This window comes from Bufo gargarizans, chromosome 7, assembly GCF_014858855.1.
Source record: "Bufo gargarizans isolate SCDJY-AF-19 chromosome 7, ASM1485885v1, whole genome shotgun sequence".
Classification (NCBI taxonomy): domain Eukaryota; kingdom Metazoa; phylum Chordata; class Amphibia; order Anura; family Bufonidae; genus Bufo; species Bufo gargarizans.
Window position 1 is genome coordinate 8,958,691 of NC_058086.1, and position 19,608 is coordinate 8,978,298.

Consider the following 19,608-nt stretch of genomic DNA (forward strand, 5'->3'; position numbering starts at 1 on the left):
GGTCCCGCCTCCAGCCAGGCGCCAGCACACACTGCAATCACTTTACGGCAGCGGCTCAGTTAGGCCGCAGGACCGGCGCAGGTGGCGCGATGACGTCATCGCGCCGATGACGTCATCGCGCCGCCTGCGCCGGTCCGGCGGCCTGTCTGATAGGCTGCCGCAACACGCCTCCCCTGCTCCCCGTCTCCCTGGCATAAAGCGGGTGTTCATTCCGGCCCGGCCGGCCGGCCGGGACAGCAAGCCAGGGAGGCCCGGGGGGCAATTGCCCCCCTGCCCCCCGGCCCAGTCCGCCCCTGCCTGGGGTGGTAGTAGACGGCAGGTACGTGCCACCAGGGGTCCTGGCACCGGTGGAGTAAGAGCCAGAAAAGTGCATATTGCAGCTGTTATGCTGTTAACACAGCGGATCCGGGCCGGCTCTTATTGGGAGCAGGCAGATATGCGGGCCGGTGCCTGTCTCCCCACGGTCCAGGCCAGGTTTTGCAGGGAAGGGTTAAAACCTGACCAGCAACAAGGGTGTGGTGTGCAATGTGAAGCTTCTGTGTTCTCTGGCTGTGAGAAGTGGAGGTGAGCTGGGCTGTGTGCTGAGGCCTGTAAAGGAGTGTGCAGGAACCCGCAGCTGAAACCAGGAGGGATCCGTGTCCTGTGGCTAGAAGCAAGACCCATGGACTTACTTCACCAAGGAGAAAAAGGTGACATTACTCCTGGCTTTAAATAGACTTTGCTTTATGTGACTGAAACAGGCCTCAAGTAGCCTGCAGCAGGAACTTGCTGTGTTTGAACTATTATTTTGCTGTTGTGTGTGACCACCCTCCCTATGAACTGCACCGTCTTTCACAAATATGCACCGTGTGAATAAACAAAGCATCGTGTTTTACACCAAGTCCGGTCTGTGTTGCCTCTATACTGCACTCGCTACCACTGCCTACCAGAGCGGATCCCCACAATGGTCAGCAGATAATAGTACCCCGGATTCCATTATGATGTCACAATGTATGGTCAGCGGATGGTAGTATACGGGAATGCCTTATGACGTCACAATGTATTGTCAGAAGATAATAGTATTTAGGATTCCATTATGATGTCACAATCTATGGTCAGCAGATGATAGTATCCCGTATTCCATTATGATGTCACAATGTATGGTCAGCAGGTAATAGTATCCAGGATTCCATTATGATGTCACAATGTATGGCCAGCAGATGGTAGTATCCCGGATTCTATTATGATGTCACAATGTATGGCTACCAGATGGTAGTATCCCGCATCCCATTATGATGTCACAATCTATGGTTAGAAGAGAATAGTATCCAGGATACCATTATGATGTCACAAAGTATGGTCAGCAGATAGTAGTATCCTGGATTCCATTATGATCTCACAATGTATAGTCAGCAGATAATACTACCCCGGAATCCATTATGATGTCACAATGTATGGTCAGCAGATAATAGTATCCTGGATTCCATTATGATGTCACAATGTATCGCTAGCAGATGGTAGTATCCCGGATTTTATTATGACGTCACAATGTATGGTCAGCAGATGATAGTATTCAGGATTTTATTATGATGTCACAATGTATGGTCAGCAGATGATCTTATCCAGGATTCTATTATGATGTCGCAATGTATGGCTAGCAGATGGTAGTATCCCGAATTCCAAAATGATGTCACAATGTATGGTCAGCAGATGGTAGTATCCCGGATTCCATTATGATGTCACAATGTATGGTCAACATATGGTAGTATCCCGAATTCCATTATGATGTTACAATGTATGGTCAGCAGATGATAGTATTCCGGATTCCAATATGATGTCACAATGTATGGTCAGCAGATAATAGTATCAAGGATTTTATTATGATGTCACAATGTATGGTCAGCAGATGATAGTTTTCAGGATTTTATTATGATGTCAAAATGTATGGTCAGCAGATGATAGTATCCAGGATTTTATTATGATGTCACAATGTATGGTCAGCAGATAATAGTATCCAAGAATCCATTATGATGTCACAAAGTTTGGTCAGCAGATGGTAGTATACGGGAATGCATTATGATGTTGCAATGTATTGCTAGCAGATGGTAGTATCCCGGATTCCATTATGATGTCACAATGTATGGTCAGCAGATAATAGGATCCAGGATTCCATTATGATGTCGCAACGTATGGCTAGCAGATGGTAGTATCCCGAATTCCATTATGATGTCACAATGTATGGTCTGAAGATGATAGTATTCCGGATTCCATTATGACATCACAATGTATGGACAGCAGATGGTAGTATCCCGGATTCCATTATGACGTCACAATGTATGGTTAACAGATGGTAGTATCCCGGATTCCATTATGATGTCACAATGTTTAGTCAGCAGATGGTAGTATCCTACATTCCATTATGATGTCACAATGTATGGTCAGCAGATGTTAGTATATAGGAATGCATTATGATATCACAATGTATTGTCAGAAGATAATGGGATTTAGGATTCCATTATGATGTCACAATGTATGTTCAGTAGATAATAGTAACCAGAATTCCATTATGATGTCACAATGTATGATCAGCAGATGATAGTATCCCGGATTCCATTATGACGTCACAATGTATGGCTACCAGATGGTTGTATCCCGCATTTCATTATGATGTCACAATCTATGGTCAGCAGATTATAGTATCCAGGATTCAATTATGATGTCACAATGTATGGTTAGAAGAGAATAGTATCCAGGATTCCATTATGATGTCACAATCTATGGTCAGCAGATAATAGTATCCAGGATTCCATTATGATGTCACAATGTATGGCTAGCAGATGGTAGTATCCCGAATTCCATTATGATGTCACAATGTATAGTCAGCAGATGATAGTATTCAGGATTTTATTATGATGTCACAATGTATGGTCAGCAGATGTTAGTATCCAGGATTTTATTATGATGTCACAATGTATGGTCAGCAGATAATAGTATCCAGGATTCCATTATGATGTCACAATGTATGGCTAGCAGATGGTAGTACCCCGATTTCCATTATGATGTCACAATGTATGGTCAGCAGATGATAGTATTCCGGATTCCAATATGATATCACAATGTATGGTCAGCAGATAATAGTATCCAGGATTCCATTATGATGTCACAATGTATGATCAGCAGATGGTAGTATCCCGGATTTCATTATGATCTCACAATGTATGGTCAGCAGAGAATAGTATCCAGGATTCCATTATGATGTCACAATGTATCGCTAGCATATGGTAGTATCCCGGATTCCATTATGACGTCACAATGTATGGTCAACAGATGATAGTATCCAGGATTTTATTATGATGTCACAATATATGGTCAGCAGATAATAGTATCCAGGATTCCATTATGATGTCACAATGTATCGCTAGCAGATGGTAGTATCCCGAATTCTATTATGATGTCACAATGTATGGTCGGCAGATGATAGTATTCCGGATTCCATTATGACATCACAATGTATGGACAGCAGATGATAGTATTCAGGATTTTATTATGATGTCACAATGTATGGTCAGCAGATGATAGTATTCAGGATTTTATTATGATGTCACAATGTATGGTCAGCAGATAATAGTACCCCGGATTCCATTATGATGTCACAATGTATGGTCGGCAGATGATAGTATTCCGGATTCCATTATGACATCACAATGTATGGACAGCAGATGATAGTATTCAGGATTTTATTATGATGTCACAATGTATGGTCAGCAGATAATAGTACCCCGGATTCCATTATGATGTCACAATGTATGGTCAGCGGATGGTAGTATCCCGGATTCCATTATGAAGTCACAAGGTATGCTCAGCAGATAATAGTATACAGGATTCCATTATGATGTTGCAATGTATGGTCAGCAGATGATAGTATCCCGTATTCCATTATGATGTCACAATGTATGGTCAGGAGATGGTAGTATCCCGGATTCTATTATGATGTCACAATGTATGGCTACCAGATAGTAGTATCCCGCATTTCATTATGATGTCACAATCTATGGTTAGAGGAGAATAGTATCCAGGATACCATTATGATGTCACAATGTATAGTCAGCAGATAATACTACCCCGGAATCCATTATGATGTCACAATGTATGGTCAGCAGATAATAGTATCCTGGATTCCATTATGATGTCACAATGTATCGCTAGCAGATGGTAGTATCCCGGATTCCATTATGACGTCACAATGTATGGTCAGCAGATGATAGTATCCAGGATTTTATTATGATGTCACAATGTATGGTCAGCAGATAATAGTATCCAGGATTCCAATATGATGTCGCAATGTATGGCTAGCAGATGGTAGTATCCCGAATTCCAATATGATGTCACAATGTATGGTCAGCAGATGGTAGTATCCAGGATTTTATTATGATGTCACAATGTATGGTCAGTAGATAATAGTATCCAGGATTCCATTATGATGTCACAATGTATGGTCAGCAGATGATAGTATTCCGGATTCCAATATGATGTCACAATGTATGGTCAGCAGATGGTAGTATACGGGAATGCATTATGATGTCACAATGTATTGTCAGAAGATAATAGTATTTAGGATTCCATTATGATGTCACAATGTATGATCAGCAGATAATAGTATCCAGGATTCCATTATGATGTTGCAATGTATGGCTAGCAGATGGTAGTATCCCAGATTCCATTATGATGTCACAATGTATGGCCAGCAGATGGTAGTATCCCGTATTTCATTATGATGTCACAATCTATGGTCAGCAGATGATAGTATCCAGGATTCCATTATGATGTCACAATGTATGGTTAGAAGAGAATAGTATCTAGGATACCATTATGATGTCACAAAGTATGGTCAGCAGATGTTAGTATACGGAAATGCATAATGATGTCACAATCTATGGTCAGCAGATAATAGTATCCCGGATTCCATTATGATGTCACAATGTATGATCAGCAGAAGGTAGTATCCCGGATTTCATTATGACGTCACAATGTATGGTCAGCAGATGATAGTATCCAGGATTCCATTATGATGTCACAATGTATGGCCAGCAGATGGTAGTATCCCGAATGCCATTATGATGTCACAATGTATAGTCAGCAGATACTACTACCCCGGAATCCATTATGATGTCACAATGTATCGCTAGCAGATGGTAGTATCCCGGATTCCATTATGATGTCACAATGTATGGTCAGCAGATGATAGTATCCAGGATTTTATTATGATGTCACAATGTATGGTCAGCAGATAATAGTATCCAGGATTCCATTATGATGTCGCAACGAATGGCTAGCAGATGGTAGTATCCCGAATTCCATTATGATGTCACAATGTATGGTCAGCAGATAATAGTACCCCGGATTCCATTATGATGTCACAAAGTTTGGTCAGCAGTTAGTAGAATCCCAGATTCCATTATGATGCCACAATGTATTGTCAGAAGATAATGGTATTTAGGGTTCCATTATGATGTCACAATGTATGGTCAACAGATGGTAGTATCCCGGATTCCATTATGATGTCACAATGTATGGTCAGCAGATGATAGTATCCATTATTCCAATATGATGTCACAATGTATGGTCAGCAGATGGTAGTATCCCGGATTTCATTATAATCTCACAATGTATGGTCAGCAGATAATAGTATCCAGGATTCCATTATGATGTCACAATGTATCGCTAGCATAGGGTAGTATCCCGGATTCCATTATGACGTCACAATGTATGGTCAGCAGATGATAGTATCCAGGATTTTATTATGATGTCATAATGTATGGTCAGCAGACAATAGTATCCAGGATTCCATTATGATGTCACAATGTATGGCTAGCAGATGGTAGTATCCCAGATTCCATTATGATGTCATAATGTATGGTCAGCAGATAATAGTGTCCCGGATTTCATTATGATCTCACAATGTATGGTCAGCAGATGGTAGTATCCAGGATTCCATTATGACGTCACAATGTATGGTCAGCAGATGATAGTATTCAGGATTTTATTATGATGTCACAATGTATGGTCAGCAGATGATAGTATCCAGGATTCCATTATGATGTCGCAATGTATGGCTAGCAGATGGTAGTATCCTGGATTCCATTATGACGTCACAATGTATGGTCAGCAGATGATAGTATCCATGATTTTATTATGATGTCACAATGTATGGTCAGCAGATGGTAGTATCCCGAATTCCATTATGATGTCACAATGTATAGTCAGCAGATACTACTACCCCGGAATCCATTATGATGTCACAATGTATCGCTAGCAGATGGTAGTATCTCGGATTCCATTATGATGTCACAATGTATGGTCAGCAGATGATAGTATCCAGGATTTTATTATGATGTCACAATGTATGGTCAGCAGATAATAGTATCCAGGATTCCATTATGATGTCGCAACGAATGGCTAGCAGATGGTAGTATCCCGAATTCCATTATGATGTCACAATGTATGGTCAGCAGACAATAGTACTCCAGATTCCATTATGATGTCACAAAGTTTGATCAGCAGATAGTAGAATCCCAGATTCCATTATGATGTCACAATGTATGGTCAGCAGATGGTAGTATCCCGGTTTCCATTATGATGTCACAATGTATGGTCAGGAGATGATAGTATCCCGGATTTTATTATGATGTCACAATGTATGGTCAGCAGATAATAGTATCCAGGATTCCATTATGATGTCGCAACGAATGGCTAGCAGATGGTAGTATCCCGAATTCCATTATGATGTCACAAAGTTTGGTCAGCAGTTAGTAGAATCCCAGATTCCATTATGATGCCACAATGTATTGTCAGAAGATAATGGTATTTAGGGTTCCATTATGATGTCACAATGTATGGTCAACAGATGGTAGTATCCCGGATTCCATTATGATGTCACAATGTATGGTCAGCAGATGATAGTATCCATTATTCCAATATGATGTCACAATGTATGGTCAGCAGATGGTAGTATCCCGGATTTCATTATGATCTCACAATGTATGGTCAGCAGATAATAGTATCCAGGATTCCATTATGATGTCACAATGTATCGCTAGCATAGGGTAGTATCCCGGATTCCATTATGACGTCACAATGTATGGTCAGCAGATGATAGTATCCAGGATTTTATTATGATGTCATAATGTATGGTCAGCAGACAATAGTATCCAGGATTCCATTATGATGTCACAATGTATGGCTAGCAGATGGTAGTATCCCAGATTCCATTATGATGTCATAATGTATGGTCAGCAGATAATAGTGTCCCGGATTTCATTATGATCTCACAATGTATGGTCAGCAGATGGTAGTATCCCGAATTCCATTATGATGTCACAATGTATAGTCAGCAGATACTACTACCCCGGAATCCATTATGATGTCACAATGTATCGCTAGCAGATGGTAGTATCTCGGATTCCATTATGATGTCACAATGTATGGTCAGCAGATGATAGTATCCAGGATTTTATTATGATGTCACAATGTATGGTCAGCAGATAATAGTATCCAGGATTCCATTATGATGTCGCAACGAATGGCTAGCAGATGGTAGTATCCCGAATTCCATTATGATGTCACAATGTATGGTCAGCAGACAATAGTACTCCAGATTCCATTATGATGTCACAAAGTTTGATCAGCAGATAGTAGAATCCCAGATTCCATTATGATGTCACAATGTATGGTCAGCAGATGGTAGTATCCCGGTTTCCATTATGATGTCACAATGTATGGTCAGGAGATGATAGTATCCCGGATTCCATTATGATGTCACAATGTATGGTCAGGAGATAATAGTATTTAGGATTCCATTATGATGTCACAATGTATGGTCAGGAGATAATAGTATTTAGGATTTCATTATGACGTCACAATGTATGGTCAGCAGATGATAGTATCCAAGATTCCATTATGACGTCACAATGTACGGCCAGCAGAGAATAGTGTCCCAGATTCCGTTATGACGTCACAATGTATGGTCTGCAGATGATAGTATTCCGGATTCCATTATGACGTCACAATGTATGGACAGCAGATGGTAGTATCAAGGATTCCATTATGATTTCACAATGTATGGTCAGCAGATGGTTGTATATGGGAATGCATTGTGATGTCACAATGTATGGTCAGCAGATAATAGTATCTAGGGTTCCATTATGATGTCACAATGTATGGCTAGCAGATGGTAGTATCCCGAATTCCATTATGATGTCACAATGTATGGTCAGCAGATAATAGTACCCCGGATTCCATTATGATGTCACAAAGTTTGGTCAGCAGTTAGTAGAATCCCAGATTCCATTATGATGCCACAATGTATTGTCAGAAGATAATGGTATTTAGGGTTCCATTATGATGTCACAATGTATGGTCAACAGATGGTAGTATCCCGGATTCCATTATGATGTCACAATGTATGGTCAGCAGATGATAGTATCCATTATTCCAATATGATGTCACAATGTATGGTCAGTAGACAATAGTAACCAGGATTCCATTATGATGTCACAATGTATGGCTAGCAGATGGTAGTATCCCAGATTCCATTATGATGTCATAATGTATGGTCAGCAGATAATAGTGTCCCGGATTTCATTATGATCTCACAATGTATGGTCAGCAGATGGTAGTATCCAGGATTCCATTATGACGTCACAATGTATGGTCAGCAGATGATAGTATTCAGGATTTTATTATGATGTCACAATGTATGGTCAGCAGATGATAGTATCCAGGATTCCATTATGATGTCGCAATGTATGGCTAGCAGATGGTAGTATCCTGGATTCCATTATGACGTCACAATGTATGGTCAGCAGATGATAGTATCCATGATTTTATTATGATGTCACAATGTATGGTCAGCAGATAATAGTATCCAGGAATCCATTATGATGTCGCAATGTATGGCTAGCAGATGGTAGTATTCTGGATTCCATTATGATGTCACAATGTATGGTCAGCAGATAATAGTACCCCGGATTCCATTATGATGTCACAAAGTTTGATCAGCAGATAGTAGAATCCCAGATTCCATTATGATGTCACAATGTATGCTCAGGAGATGATAGTATCTAGGATTCCATTATGATGTCACAATGTATGGTCAGGAGATGATTGTATTTAGGATTCCATTATGATGTCACAATGTATTGTCAGAAGATAATGGTATTTAGGATTCTTTTATGATGTTAGAATGTATGGTCAGCAGATAATAGTATCCAGGATTCCATTATGATGTCACAATGTATGGTCAGCAGATGGTAGTATCCCGGATTCCATTATGATTTTACAATGTATGGTCAGCAGATGGTAGTATCCCAGATTCCATTATGACGTCACAATGTATGGTCAGCAGATGATAGTATCCCAGATTCCATTATGATGTCACAATGAATAGTAAGCAGATAATAGAATCCAGGATTCCATTATGTCACAATATATGGCTTGCTGATAATAGTATCCCGGATTCCATTTCGATGTCACAATGTATGGTCAAAAAATAATAGTATCCAGGATTCCATTATGATGTCTCAAAGTATGGCTAGCAGATGGCAGTATCCCAGTTTCCGTTATGACGTCACAATTAGAGTTGAGCGAACACCTGGATGTTCGGGTTCGAGAAGTTCGGCCGAACTTCCCGGAAATGTTCGGGATCCGAACCCGACCCGAACTTCGTCCCGAACCCGAACCCCATTGAAGTCAACGGGGACCCGAACTTTTTGGAACTAAAAAGGCTGTAAAACAGCCCAGGAACGAGCTAGAGGGCTGCAAAAGGCAGCAACGTGTAGGTAAATCCCCTGCAAACAAATGTGGATAGGGAAATGAATAAAAATAAAAATAAAATAAATAAAAATTAACCAATATCAATTGGAGAGAGGTCCCATAGCAGAGAATCTGGCTTCATGTCAGCAGAGAATCAGTCTGCATGTCATAGCAGAGAATCAGGCTTCACGTCAGCCACCACTGTAACAGTCCATTGTCATATATTTAGGCCCAGGCACCCAGGCAGAGGAGAGAGGTCCCATAACAGTGATTCTGGCTTCATGTCAGCAGAGAATCAGTCTGCATGTCATAGCAGAGAATCAGGCTTCACGTCAGCCACCACTGTAACAATCCATTGTCATATATTTAGGCCCAGGCACCCAGGCAGAGGAGAGAGGTCCCGTAACAGAGAATCTTGCTTCATGTCAGCAGAGAATCAGTCTGCATGTCATAGCAGAGAATCAGGCTTCACGTCAGCCACCACTGTAACAGTCCATTGTCATATATTTAGGCCCAGGCACCCAGACAGAGGAGAGAGGTCCCATAACAGAGAATCTGGCTTCATGTCAGCAGAGAATCAGTCTGCATGTCATAGCAGAGAATCATGCTTCACGTCACCCAACATTGGAACAGTCCATTGTCATATATTTAGGCCCCGGCACCCAGACAGAGGAGAGGTTCATTCAACTTTGGGTTGCCTCGCAATATAATGGTAAAATGAAAATAAAAATAGGATTGAATGAGGGAGTGCCCTGGAGTACAATAATATATGGTTAAGGGGAGGTAGTTAATGTCTAATCTGCACAAGGGATGGACAGATCCTGTGGGATCCATGCCTGGTTCATTTTTATGAACGTCAGCTTGTCCACATTGGCTGTAGACAGGCGGCCCCCTGCCGTGCTGAATACACGTTCAGACAAAACGCTGGCCGCCGGGCAGGCCAGCACCTCCAAGGCATAAAAGGCTAGCTCTGGCCACGTGGACAATTTAGAGACCCAGAAGTTGAATGGGGCCGAACCATCAGTCAGTACGTGGAGGGGTGTGCACACGTACTGTTCCACCATGTTAGTGAAATGTTGCCTCCTCCTAACACGTTGCGTATCAGGTGGTGGTGCAGTTAGCTGTGGCGTGTTGACAAAACTTTTCCACATCTCTGCCATGCTAACCCTGCCCTCAGAGGAGCTGGCCGTGACACAGCTGCCTTGGCGACCTCTTGCTCCTCCTCTGCCTTGGCCTTGGGCTTCCACTTGTTCCCCTGTGACATTTGGGAATGCTCTCAGTAGCGCGTCTACCAACGTGCGCTTGTACTCGCGCATCTTCCTATCACGCTCCAGTGCAGGAAGTAAGGTGGGCACATTGTCTTTGTAGCGTGGATCCAGCAGGGTGGCAACCCAGTAGTCCGCACACGTTAAAATGTGGGCAACTCTGCTGTCGTTGCGCAGGCACTGCAGCATGTAGTCGCTCATGTGTGCCAGGCTGCCCAGGGGTAAGGACAAGCTGTCCTCTGTGGGAGGCGTATCGTCATCGTCCTGCCTTTCCCCCCAGCCACGCACCAGTGATGGGCCAGAGCTGCGTTGGGTGCCACCCCGCTGTGACCATGCTTCATCCTCATCCTCCTCCACCTCCTCCTCGTCCTCCAGTAGTGGGCCCTGACTGGCCACATTTGTACCTGGCCTCTGCTGTTGCAAAAAACCTCCCTCTGAGTCACTTCGAAGAGACTGGCCTCCTCCTCCTCCTCCTGGGCCACCTCCTCTTCCATCATTGCCCTAAGTGTTTTCTCAAGGAGACATAGAAGTGGTATTGTAACGCTGATAACGGCGTCATCGCCACTGGCCATGTTGGTGGAGTACTTGAAACAGCGCAACAGGGCACACAGGTCTCACATGGAGGCCCAGTCATTGGTGGTGAAGTGGTGCTGTTCCGCAGTGCGACTGACCCGTGCGTGCTGCAGCTGAAACTCCACTATGGCCTGCTGCTGCTCGCACAGTCTGTCCAGCATGTGCAAGGTGGAGTTCCACCTGGTGGGCACGTCGCATATGGAGGCGGTGAGCGGGAAGGCCGAAGTTACGCTGTAGCGCAGACAGGCGAGCAGCGGCAGGATGTGAACGCCGAGAGCGCAAACAGACGGCCCGCAATTTATGCAGCAGCTCTGACATGTCGGGGTAGTTGTGAATGAAATTCTGCACCACCAAATTCAGCACATGCGCCAAGCAAGGGATGTGCGTCAAACCGGCTAGTCCCAGAGCTGCAACGAGATTTCGCCCATTATCGCACACCACCAGGCCGGGCTTGAGGCTCACCGGCAGCAACCACTCGTCGGTCTGTTGTTCTATACCCCGCCACAACTCCTGTGCGGTGTGGGGCCTGTCCCCCAAACATATGAGTTTCAGAATGGCCTGCTGACGTTTACCCCGGGCTGTGCTGAAGTTCGTGGTGAAGGTGTGTGGCTGACTGGATGAGCAGGTGGAAGAAGAGGAGGAGGAGGTGGCAACAGGAGGCAAAGAATGTTGCCCTGCGATCCTTGGCGGCGGAAGGATGTGCGCCAAACAGCTGTCCGCCTGGGGCCCAGCTGCCACTACATTTACCCAGTGTGCAGTTAGGGAGATATAGCGTCCCTGGCCGTGCTTACTGGTCCACGTATCTGTGGTTAGGTGGACCTTGCCACAGATGGCGTTGCGCAGTGCACACTTGATTTTATCGGATACTTGATTGTGCAGGGAAGGCACGGCTCTCTTGGAGAAGTAGTGGCGGCTGGGAACAACATACTGTGGGACAGCAAGCGACATGAGCTGTTTGAAGCTGTCTGTGTCCACCAGCCTAAATGACAGCATTTCATAGGCCAGTAGTTTAGAAATGCTGGCATTCAGGGCCAGGGATCGAGGTTGGCTAGGTGGGAATTTACGCTTTCTCTCAAATGTTTGTGAGATGGAGAGCTGAACGCTGCCGTGTGACATGGTTGAGATGCTTGGTGACGGAGGTGGTGGTGGTGGTGTTGGTGGTACATCCCCTGTTTGCTGGGCGGCAGGTGCCAACGTTCCTCCAGAGGCGGAGGAAGAGGCCGAGGCGGCAGCAGCAGAAGAGGTAGCAGGGGGAGCCTGAGTGACTTCCTTGTTTTTAAGGTGTTTACTCCACTGCAGTTCATGCTTTGCATGCAGGTGCCTGGTCATGCAGGTGGTGCTAAGGTTCAGAACGTTAATGCCTCGCTTCAGGCTCTGATGGCACAGCGTGCAAACCACTCGGGTCTTGTCGTCAGCACATTGTTTGAAGAAGTGCCATGCCAGGGAACTCCTTGAAGCTGCCTTTGGGGTGCTCGGTCCCAGATGGCGGCGGTCAGTAGCAGGCGGAGTCTCTTGGCGGCGGGTGTTCTGCTTTTGCCCACTGCTCCCTCTTTTGCTACGCTGTTGGCTCGGTCTCACCACTGCCTCTTCCTCCGAACTGTGAAAGTCAGTGGCACGACCTTCATTCCATGTGGGGTCTAGGACCTCATCGTCCCCTGCATCGTCTTCCACCCAGTCTTGATCCCTGACCTCCTGTTCAGTCTGCACACTGCAGAAAGACGCAGCAGTTGGCACCTGTGTTTCGTCATCATCAGAGACATGCTGAGGTGGTATTCCCATGTCCTCATCATCAGGAAACATAAGTGGTTGTGCGTCAGTGCATTCTATGTCTTCCACCGCTGGTGAAGGGCTAGGTGGATGCTCTTGGGAAACCCTGCCAGCGGAGTCTTCAAACAGCATAAGAGACTGCTGCATAACTTGAGGCTCAGACAGTTTCCCTGGTATGCATGGGGGCGATGTGACAGACTGATGGGCTTGGTTTTCAGGCGCCATCTGTGCGCTTTCTGCAGAAGACTGGGTGGGAGATAATGTGAACATGCTGGATCCACTGTCGGCCACCCAATTGACTAATGCCTGTACCTGCTCAGGCCTTACCATCCTTAGAACGGCATTGGGCCCCACCATATATCGCTGTAAATTCTGGCGGCTACTGGGACCTGAGGTAGTTGGTACACTAGGACGTGTGGCTGTGGCAGAACGGCCACGTCCTCTCCCAGCACCAGAGGGTCCACTAACACCACCACGACCATGTCCGCGTCCTTTACTAGATGTTTTCCTCATTGTTATCGTTCACCACAACAACAAAAATATTATTTGGCCCAATGTATTGAATTCAAATTCAGGCCTTTTTTTACAGACACCTAACACTATCTGGCTATCTATTTAGGTACCGTATTACACTAATACAGGCACAGCAGTAACAACAGATTTAGCTGACTATAAATTTGAGGCCTATTATTTAGGTGCTGGGTGACAGGTATACGTTTACAGACAGAATTAGACTGGGATATGCACAGTAGCGTGTGTGTGTGAAGTTATTGAGAATGACCCTATGTGCACCTTGAATCTTATATACCCTTTTAGGGATAGATTTAAAGTAGGTCTGATACAGCAGAAACCACTAAATTAGGAAATTGCAAAATTGGGAATTGTATTTCAACCCAGAACAAAAACTGTGCTTTGACGGACAATAAATAACTTGACCAGCTACAGCAATAATGACAGATTTGGATGAATATAAATTTGAGGCCTATTATTTAGGCGCTGGGTGACAGGTATACGTTTACGGACAGAATTAGACTGGGATATGCACAGTAGCGTGTGTGTGAAGTTATTGAGAATGACCCTATCTGCACCTTAACTGTAATATACCCTTTTATGGATAGATTTAAAGTAGGCCTGATACAGCAGAAACAACTAATTTAGAGAATTGCTGAATTGGGAATTGTATTTCAACCCAGAACAAAAACTGTGCTTTGACGGACACTAAATAACTTGCCCAGCTACAGCAATAACCACAGATTTAGCTGACTATAAATTTGAGGCCTATTATTTAGGCGCTGGGTGACAGGTATACGTTTACAGACAGAATTAGACTGGGATATGGCCAAAAAATAACCACACTATTGATGGTTAAATGCACTTGGTGTGACAGCTTGACCCTGATGTAGGATATAGCCAAAAAATAACCACACTATTGAGGGTTAAATGCACTTGGTGTGACAGCTTCACCCTGATGTAGGATATAGCCAAAAAACAACTACACTATTGAGGGTTAAATGCACTTGGTGACAGCTTGCCCCTGATGTAGTATATGGCCAAAAAATAACCACACTATTGATGGTTAAAAGCACTTGGTGTGACAGCTTCACCCTGATGTAGGATATAGCCAAAAAATAACCACACTATTGAGGGTTAAATGTACTTGGTGGCAGCTTGTGCTGGCGCACCACAAGACACAAAATGGCCGCCGAGCACCCCAGAAAAAAGTGAATGAAAAACGCTCTGGGCAGCCTAAAACCAGTGAGCAATTGAATAGCAGCAGTTCAATCATCCACAGCTGCAGATCGATCTCTGAATGAAGTCTTTTGGAGGAGTTAATCACTGCCTAATCTCGCCCTAACGTCGCAGCTGCAACCTCTCCCTACACTGATCAGAGCAGAGTGACGTGCGGCGCTACGTGACTCCAGCTTAAATAGAGGCTGGGTCACATGCTGCACTGGCCAATCACAGCCATGCCAATAGTAGGCATGGCTGTGACGGCCTCTTGGGGCAAGTAGTATGACGCTTGTTGATTGGCTGCTTTGCAGCCTTTCAAAAACGCCAAGAAAGCGACGAACACCGAACCCGAACCCAGACTTTTACGAAAATGTCTGGGTTCGGGTCTGTGTCACGGACACCCCAAAATTCGGTACGAACCCGAACTATACAGTTCGGGTTCGCTCATCCCTGGTCACAATGTATGGTCTGCAGATGATAGTATCCCGGATTCCATTATGACATCACAATGTATGGACAGCAGATAATAGTATCCAGGATTCCATTATGATGTCACAATGTATGGTCAGAAGAGAATAATATCCAGGATACCATTATAATGTCACAAAGTATGGTCAGCAGATAATAGTATCCCGGATTCCATTATGATATCACAATGTATGGTCAGCAGATAGTAGTATCCCGTATTCAGATTATGATGTCACAATGTATGGTCAGCAGATGGTAGTATACGGGAATGCATTATGATGTCACAATGTATTGTCAGAAGATAATGGTATTTAGGATTCCATTATGATGTCACAATGTATGGTCAGCAGATAATAGTATCCAGGATTCCATTATGATGTCACAATGTATGGTCAGCAGATGATAGTATTCCGGATTCCAATATGATGTCACAATGTATGGTCAGCAGATAATAGTATCCAGGATTCCATTATGATGTCACAATGTATTGCTAGCAGATGGTAGTATCCCGGATTCCATTATGACGTCACAACGTATGGTCAGCAGGTGATAGTATCCAGGATTTTATTATGATGTCACAATGTATGGTCAGCAGATAATAGTATCCAGGATTCCATTATGATGTCGCAATGTATGGTCAGCAGATGGTAGTATCCCGGATTCCATTATGATGTCACAATGTATGGTCAGCAGATAGTAGAATCCCAGATTCCATTATGATGTCACAATGTATGGTCAGCGGATGGTAGTATACGGGAATGCATTATGATGTCACAATGTATTGTCAGAAGATAATAGTATTTAGGATTCCATTATGATGTCACAATGTATGGTCAGCAGATAATAGTGATCAGGATTCCATTATGATGTCACAATGTATGGCCAGCAGATGGTAGTATCCCGGATTCCATTATGACGTCACAATGTATGGTCAGAAGATGATAGTATACCGGATTCCATTATGATGTCACAATGTATGATCAGCAGATGATAGTGTCCAGGATTCCATTATGATGTCACAATGTATGGTCAGCAGTAGTGATGTCCTGAATAGTTCGCCGGCGAATAGTTCCCGGCGAACATAGCTTGTTCGCGTTCGCAGCTGCGGGCGAACATATGCGATGTTCGGTCTGCCCCCTATACATGATCATTGAGTAAACTTTGACCCTGTACCTCACAGTCAGCAGACACATTCCAGCCAATCAGCAGCAGACCCTCCCTCCCAGACCCTCCCACCTCCTGGACAGCATCCATTTTAGATTCATTCGGAAACTGCATTCACAGAGAGAGGAGGGAGAGTGTAGCTGCTGCTGATTCAATAGGGAAAGCGTTAGCTAGGGCATTGTTCTGTGTCCACAGACTCATCTGCTGTAAGGACAGCATCCTGACAGCACCCCAAAAAGCCCTTTCAGGGCTGTTACATCAGTGTGTTTTTTTTTTTCTTCATATATATATATATATATATATATATTGCAGTTGCCTGGCTGCCTGTGTGTGAGAGGCTGCAGGCTCAGTCATAGACAGCACTGTGTGCACAGTGCACACCATTCATACAGGGTGTGACAGAAAATACCTTGCAGATAAAAAAAAATTCTATTTAATATTTTTCTGTGATCTAATCACATTAGCAAGCCCGTGTGTGTCAGGCCCACACATACTGTATTGTGGCCACTGGCTAGTGGCTGGCTAGGCCTGCACTCATACCGTTACAGGGTGTCATTCACTCAAATACCTTGCAGAAAAAAATAATTCTATTTAAAAAAAATTGGGATCTAATCACATTTGCAAGCCCGTGTGTGTCAGGCACACACATACTGTATTGTGGCCACTGGCTAGTGGCTGGCTTGGCCTGCACTCATACCGTTACAGGGTGTCATTCACTCAAACACCTTGCAGAAAAAAAAATGATATTTAAAATTTAACTGTGATCTAATCACATTTGCAAGCCCGTGTGTGTCAGGCCCCCACACATACTGTATTGTGGCCACTGGCTAGTGGCTGGCTAGGCCTGCACTCATACTGATACAGGGAGTAAAAAAAAATTCTATTTAAATTATTTTTGGGATCTAATCACATTTGCAAGCCCGTGTGTGTCAGGCCCACACATACTGTATTGTGGCCACTGGCTAGCTTGGCCTGCACTCAAACCGTTACAGGGTGTAATTCACTCAAATACCTTGCAGGAAAAAAAATTATATTTAAAATTTAACATGGACGTACAGTGTGATGATGATGATGTTGTACCCACTGCTGCTTCCTTTGCTCAGGTGTCAGATACAAGTGAAGTGGTTGATGATGACGATGTGTCCGTGGATGCCACGTGGGTGCCTGCTCGAAAAGAAGAAGAAGAGGGGGAAAGTTCAGAAGGGGAGACAGAGAGAAGGAGGAGACGAGTTGGAAGCAGGGGGAGGTCGTCGCAAGGAGCAAGTGGCACAGTCAGATAGCATGTATCGGCACCCGGGGTCAGCCAGACAGCACGCCAATCAACGCATGCTCTTGTGTCTGCCTCTGACAACAGCGATGCCATTTGCAACCTGTGCCAAAAGAAACTGAGTCGTGGGAAATCCAACACCCACCTGTCACGGAAGGTGTACAGAAAACTAGAAGACACAAAATGAAGATCCGACTGACTGGATCCAAAACTAAGGAACCAAAGGGATAGCCCTGCAACAGACCTGGCTCTCTCCCGAACTGCTCAGCCTATGCAAAAATCTCAATGGTAGATGATCGCATATCCTCGTTCCTCAACTGTATAACACCTGAACACCCTATAATAGTGAGGGGATACGACCACTGGCTCCCTACACTTGATACGGAGGGAGTCAGGGTCACCTGGGATCCAGCAAACAGGAAAATACAAATGAATGAACAAAACGTATCTGTAGAAGACTCAGTAGTAGCATCCAGCATGCACACACTCCAGGAAGTTGTATAAACCGCAAAGTGATGCAGTATGGGAAGGGATTTAAAAGGATGCAATCAGTGCACCTACATGACAGCTGAGAGAGGCTAACAAGATGAGAAAGCAAAACAAAAGGAACCTCAAGGAGGAGGTTCTGAAGAACGTCAGTCAGAGCTTCTCAGATGTCTGGTGGTGACAGTACCCCTCCTTCTACGAGTGGACTCCGGACACTCAGAGCCCACCTTCTCAGGATGGGACCTATGGAAAGCCCTGATGAGACGAGTGGCCTTAATGTCCGTCACTGGGACCCACATCCTCTCCTCAGGACCATAACCCTCCCAATGAACGAGGTACTGGAGAGAACCGTGGACAACACGAGAATCCACAATCCTAGAGACCTGAAATTCAAGATTACCATCAACCACAATCGGAGGAGGAGGCAAAGACGAGGGTACAATGGGTTGGACATAAGGTTTTAATAAGGACTTATGAAAACCATTATGGATCTTCCAAGTCTGAGGAAGATCAAGACGGTAGGCAACAGGATTGATGACGGACAAGATTTTGTAAGGCCCAATAAACTTAGGACCCAACTTCCAGGAGGGAACCTTCAATTTGATATTCTTAGTAGACAACCATCTTGATCTTCCTCAGGCTTCTCGGCCTTTTGGCTAAGATCAAGTGTAGTATCTGTTCTTATCAGTCTGCCTTTTCTTGCCGGCCCAGGTCCTTGTGGGTACCCCCTGCACTCTGCCTTTGAGCATCGTTGATTAAATTCAGCTTCAGCTCACTGCTGCTATTGGGTGTAGGGCTATTCCCCAGGGAACAAGAGTGCTCTGGTCTCCGACCTCCTCTTGGCCTGTGGCTTAATAGTCTTGGTGTACGACGTTAGACAGTGCTTACTTGGATCTCGACAGCCCGAACACAACTACTGGAAGATCTTCTCCGACTGCGATTCAGGGGAAGACTTTGCGAAGACTCGACGAGGAACCCCGACGACTGAAGACCCCGGCGAGGAAAAGAGGCTCGGCGAAGCTCTCCCCCGGAAGAAGCTCCGCCCAGCAAGACTTTCCAGGGAGAGGAAGGCAGGAAGAAGGAAGAAGCCATGGCCTC

General features: G+C 44.4%; 1 pseudogene; it reads left to right on the forward strand.

Moving 5' to 3' along the window:
• The first annotated feature begins 19,146 nt into the window (after positions 1-19,146).
• LOC122944309 lies at positions 19,147-19,348 on the forward strand (annotated as a pseudogene).
• Positions 19,349-19,608: the final 260 nt, after the last annotated feature.